The sequence below is a fragment of the Balaenoptera ricei genome, chromosome 2 (genome assembly GCF_028023285.1).
Source record: "Balaenoptera ricei isolate mBalRic1 chromosome 2, mBalRic1.hap2, whole genome shotgun sequence".
NCBI classification, from domain to species: domain Eukaryota; kingdom Metazoa; phylum Chordata; class Mammalia; order Artiodactyla; family Balaenopteridae; genus Balaenoptera; species Balaenoptera ricei.
In genome coordinates, this window is record NC_082640.1 from 64570654 (window position 1) to 64577175 (window position 6522).

Here is a 6522-nt window from a genome sequence, read left to right on the forward strand (position 1 = left end):
CGCAGCAACTGCCCAAAGCCCCCAAATGGGGGTGGGGGTGGGGAGAGTGGAATATCATGAGGGTTGGGACTATTTATGTTGGATGGAGTCAAAGCTAAGTCCATCTAGTATAGTATACTACAGATCTGTCAACATTTTAATCAACGGATTAGATAAAGGAAACTTAAGCAGATGACACAAACTGAGAAGGATATAGAATACCACTGGTGACTCTTCTTCAAGGTTTAAAAGGACCATTGAGGCCAAAGCAGCTCAGATTTCCTATCCTTAGGACCTCGCCTTTCTGCACAAAACCTATCCGCTCTCCCTTGCTCTGTGTCTTGGGGGCTGGGCCCTACTCTCCTCCTCCTCGCAGCTATTTCTTTGGGATAAGGGAGGTGGGGGGAGAGCTGGCAGGTGCAGGAAGCAGGTTGGTCTCTAACTTGAAATCTATAAAGAGATCCTAAGGAAATAAAGCCTCCCTTAATGAAACAAAATCCAAATTCTCCAAGGATAGCAACGTGAGGGAAGACAGCTGTTTCTAGGAGACCTAACTGTTTCAGTGAAAGCCATCTCCCTGTTGAAATTCCCACTGCCGACCTTCTGCTGGCCTTTAGGCTGTGCTCCGTGTACCTAAAACCCTAAGTTAGTTCTAAGAGACAGGTTGGATATTGCCAAATATTTTATGAACTATTAATGAAGAAAACAGGAATATAAGCACAGAGACTTAAAAGCATTAAACAAGCCTGGCTTTTAAGTATCGGGTTTTTAAAATTGTTATAGCTTCTTGATTTATAAAGCCTGTGCTAGACTACCTGTTGTCTTTCATTACCTTCATCCTACCTTGGAGGTAACCTTCTTTGCCTGGGTATCTTACCTGCTTTGTAGTTAAAGACTACAAAGCCTGAACTTAACATGGAAGTACCATTCTACGGTCCACCATCCCCCAGGAGCTGTTTCTTAAACTTATTTACCCCTTCTTTTTTTTTTTTAACTTATTTATTTATTTATTTTTGGCTGCGTTGGGTCTTCGTTGCTGCACGTGGGCTTTATCTAGTTGCGGTGAGCGGTGGCTACTCTTCATTATGGTGCGTGGGCTTCTCATTGTGGTGGCTTCTCTTGTTGCCGAGCACGGGCTCTAGGCACGCGGGCTCAGTAGTTGTGGCTCGCAGGCTCAGTAGTTGTGGCGCATGGGCTTAGTTGCTCCGCGGCATGTGGGATCTTCCCAGGCCAGGGCTTGAACCCGTGTCCCCTGCACTGGCATGCGGATTCTTAACCACTGTGCCACCAGGGAAGCCCCCTTTACCCCTTCTTGATAAAGACTGCTACATTCTGACTACAAGTCTCTTCGCCCACTCTGGTTTCAGGTCTAGGAGAAATTTCTCCAAGTAAATGACCCCATCAGGGAGTCCACCCTAACTGAAATTCCTGCCTCGTGGGAGGACCCTTGCAGCTCACCTGTATAGTATCAGAGATAGCTAACGTTTTTTAGTTCTTATTAGGTAGGTGCTGGGCATTATGCTAAGCACCTTAATAATTTGCTAATACCTTGGCTTACTTACTGTGTGCTTGGTATTGTTGTAAGCGCTCTACCTGTATTGACTAATATAATTCTCAAAACAAGCCTATGAAATAGATGCCATTATTCCCATTTTGTAGATGAGAAAACAGGCACAAAGGATAAGTGATTTGTCCATATTCCACAGCTAGTGACTGACAGGCAACCCGACTCCAGAGCTGCCATTCTGGTTCTATGCTGTATAGCCTTTCAAACTTTACAAATATTTTTTCATTTAATCCTGACAACAAAGATGGAAGATGGTTTTTTTTTTAAGAGATCTTAAATAATGTGGGTAAGGTCTCACAACTGGTTAGTGGCCATGCTGGGTTTTTAACCAGAGTTGCTCAACTCCAGGGCCTGAGCTCTTAACTCTTTTACTTCCCCAGGGGTTCTCAAACTGCTCCCACTGGTGTTCCAGCAATTGAACCTAGGTGCTTGGCTACTCAAATGTTATAACGACATTTTTGCTCAATTTTCTGAAATTGTTAATAGACTTTTCTCATTTTTAACCATTTCTTACAGTTTTTCTTTATCAGTGGCATCTGACATAGCAAGTACTAGCAAATGATGGAATGAGAAGTAATGAACAGATGGTGTGTGTTACCAGAAAAACAAAAAAACCTGAGCTTGCCTCATGGGAATCACTTTTAATAGCATATGCATACTAGTCTTTTAATGCTAATGAAATCGTAATGAAATCAAATATACCATTTTGTAGTGTTCTACATAACAGCATCAGAACTTTTCGAATCTGAGAAGTTTGAAAGCCATACATAAACATATTTGAAAAAATTCAAAACATGTATGGTGTAAAACAAATCTAATTAAAACCCGCAGCATTCCTATAACAAGAATGCTTACATTGAAAGGAAAATTGCACAGGGCCCTGAGTTTCTGGAGGGGAATCCTCCTACAGCCTGCAGTGGGAGTTGAAGGAGGATTGCCCCTTTCTCCCACCCAGGCCTGGCTGCCTTGGAGGTGGGGAGGTGGAGCCTGTGAAAGCCAGATCTGAGCAAGACATCATCCTTCACCGAAGCCAGGACAACAAATACTACACACAGTGGTTGACAGTGGCCTCCTACCTTTCACATAGTCCTGGGCTCAAGCGGCCTTACTCATTTAGACCTGGACATGCTTTGTTAGGGCTAGGGCCGGGAAAATGTTTTCCTCAATTAGTTCCAGGTGGAGGGTAGACGGCTGTGATTTCTGGATTGAGAACTTAAAACTCCTGGAGTTAAACGTTCCCCTTACCTCTCATGGTAATTTTCCATCCAGGCAGGGTGTGGCCATGACTCAGTTTGTGGTGAGGATGTGGCCATCCATAGGGGAGGAGCCTTCTGCTAGATTCTGCCTTTCATTCTGGCCAATGCGGAGAGGAAGGGAAGAGTCCGATGCTGAGTCATAACTGGGTCACTTACCAGCTTCTCACAGGATGGATTCTGAGATGGAGGTTTGGGTCGATGATGTCTCAGCTTCTGGGATCAATTTGGGAATGGCGGGGAGGAAGCTTCAGGGGTCACATAATTCCTTCAGGGTCCTTCTCCCCCAGAAGGCGGCGGAGGAATAAAGTAGTTCATTTGAAGGGGCATCAATCTCTCTGGAGTACTGTATAGAATTTTCCACAAATATTTCAGAGCCACCCTGCAAGGGGCCCAAAGATGTCACCCTTTAAGTTAAAGTATTGCCTACAAAAATTATTTTATCTAGGAGACCAAAGTCTCCTTTGTCCTAGCTGTCCTTCCTAGGATAAGTGGGTCAGGTTACCTTGTAGCCAGTGAGCATGGAGGTGGAGACTAGAAGTATGGTGCCGAGGAAAATGCGGATTATCATTGAACTGCAGTAGGAGGACTTCCTGGGGAAGGGGGCATTTGATCTATTGTTTGCTGATGCCTTTCTTTCTTCTTTTGTTTTTTTTTTTGTAAAACTTCTCATTTTATTTTATTTTATTTTTTGGCCGCAGCATGCGGGATCTTTAGTTCCCCGGCCAGGGATCGAACCCGTGCCCCCTGCAGCGGAAGGGCGGTCTTAACCACTGGACCGCCAGGGAATTCCCTCTGATGCCTTTCTTGGTCTTCTAAGTCTGGATTACTTTGGGGGAATAGGGTCTGCTTACAGTTCCACTTGCATCTTAGGGAGCCTGAGCTCTGGCTACACTTGTAGGGAAAAAGGAGAGAGCACAGGCCTCCACAGGAGTGGCTTGGTGGATAGGACTAACCCACCCTAAGGAGGCTTTGTCCTGTGAGCCCTAGCAATTCTGGGCTAGAGAAAAATTGTTGGAGGCCATGTTGGCTAAGGCAGTACTTCCTGCACTGGAGTGAACAAGGACTCCTCAAGAATCTTCCTTCCTTCTAAGTGCTGATGAGGCATTTCCTCAGGAGGGGGGACCTAGGTACACAGCTGCATTCAGAAAACATTTTTTTACTGCTCCTTTACCCTGGAATGGCCTTCCCATACCCATCTCTGTGGTAACCACCCCTCCAAGTCTCCCCCTCCATGAATCTTTCCCTTTCCCCCACAGACAACCTGTTCTCTCTTTATCCCTAACTCCAAAAGGCCAACTTTCTCTTCCTTCCACGATTTGTCTGGGGGATACTCTGGAATTAAGATTTTCTGCCACCCTAGTGGGCCTGAAGAGACCTTGGGAATCTGAAGGAAGGCATAGAAGAAATTACAGTCTACTTGGTCTGGCTCTGGAAAGGGCATGTTAAGTCCAAAGTGATAAGCACTTCTAAATCTGACATACAGGCCAATGGGCTGCCCTGGAAACCGTATTGGCCTGAGAGAAGTAACAGTGCTATTTCAGGCAGAGGCCAAGAGGTCACGTAATGGTAAAACCTGTAACCTTACCCTGTTCACCAGGGCCAAGGCTTGTCTTTAGGCTGCAGGGTTTGGTCGGGTATTGTTTGCTGACACACCTACCTCTCCAGGGACTCCAAATGACCATCAAGAGCTAAATCATTAAACTCCAGATTCTGTGATTCCGTGGTCGAAAATCCAAACAGGTAACACAGCAATCTACACCCTCACTCACACCTCGGTCCAGTGAACCTAGCAGCCCCCTCTCCTATCTACTTGTTGCTGGGTCAAAGGAATGAAGATTTGATTCAGGAGGATGGCTCAGAGAAGGGCAAACAGAGTTGCTTGAATTGAGAAATATGTTCTGGCACTAGTCACAAGGAAACACCCAGGACTAGTTAGTTCTCAAAGAGGACCCCTATTGGGCCACGTGCTATACTCATTCACAAACATCATCTGATCAAACCCCACCCTATGGAGCAAGAATTGTCTTCAGTTTACTTTTAAGGAACTGGACTCACATTAAATTACAGGATATGGTCATAGGGCTAGTGAGTGGAATTGGAATTAAATATGATGGAACCTACGCTTGCTTCTGTACTATGCTGCTTCTCAGCAAAGTAATGACAACCACCTTAAACTCTGTGACAAATTTTCACTATACATCTAATGTGAGCAAAAATATGGTGGATTAGTCTCTGCCAAAGTTTCATGGACAGCATTTTTATAACTACTGGATGATCAATATCTGTAACTGAAGAGCAGTAGTTTGCCATCAGCTCTTCAGTTTAATACACGTGCTTTTCAATCACGGGAATACATCTAGATTTAGATCTTTAAAATGCAACATAGTCCAGCATTGGCCAGATATTGCCCCTCCAGTGTTGTTCACCACTGTACTTAGTTCATGTTTAGTTCAGGGGCCAGAGATGGCCATTTATGCCATCCCTCTTTCTCTGAATAGGGAGGAATCTGATTCTCCCTGGTGAGGCATGGCTTTTTTTTCCTCTCAGCAACTTCATGTTACCGCCTCAATAACCAAGCGTTTACTTCCTATCTACAACTAAGGGGACCAGAAACGACTTACAGAAGAAATTAAAATATTTTATCTCAAACAAATTTAGGTTGTCACTTTTTCCTTGTCAGCTTATCTGAGCTAACAGGAAAGCATAATGAAGGCCTGTGATTCAGCTGCAGGCAGGGTGTCTGCCTGAGCAGGTCACACCCTTTGGTCTCATTTTCCAGGAAAAGGAAAGAACCTAAGATAATAGTATTCACGATTTTTAACGAGGCAACATTGTATCTGCTCTCAAAACTTGCTCTCTTGAAAGATGGCAAGAGTTAACAGCTGTTTCGTTGATAACTGCTGTCATCACTTGTTATTGGCTAATTACTGGGAAATCAGAAAATGTCTTAGAGAAGAATGTAGGAAAAGCTCCAACAATAATTGATTTAAATACACAAGATTGGAAACAGAAGTGCTTACTTCGGCAGAGATTATGGGCTCTCACGTTCTGACATTTCCTGGTGGAAATATAAAAAATATTTAATACCTTCTATTCACTTTCTACTCTCAGGCACTCGCTCTGCAGGACTCTAGTCCCTACTTAACTATTCACATGGTCCCAACTTCCTTCTTTGTTCTAGCCCCAAGAACAAAAGGGCCTCGTGCTCCCGCTCCATGCACACTCCGCACTCCCTGGTTCTCCCTACCCCCGTTCCAGTGTCGGAGCCCCTCCGAAGACGGCCCAGACCTCCAACCATCCCACGAGTCTCCATCCTTCCCCACCTCTGATCCCACCTCGGGCTCGCGAACCTCGGGTTCGGCTCAGTCTCCGGGGTGTGCAGTGGGGCGGGCACCCGGGCGGGGGGAGGCGGGGAGTCGCAGGGCAGGGCTGGGGGAATGCTGCCTGGGGACCCATAAATCTAGGCATCATCTGGGTAGGCCAGGGCAGCTCAGCTGGGGCGGCCTGGGCCAAGGGTCAAGAGAAGAGCCCTGGTCCAGCTTTCCAAATTGGCGGCAACAGGTGGCCCGGGCGCCGCGGGGGCTGGGGGGGGAGGTCCCCGGAGCTCCGAGGGCGGGTCCTGCTGCCTCGCAGCTTCCCCATTGGGCGCTGTGGACGTCACTGCTGCGATTTTTATGTAACGTGTCCTTCCGCCACGGAATGTAGTCCTCCTCCAAAGGG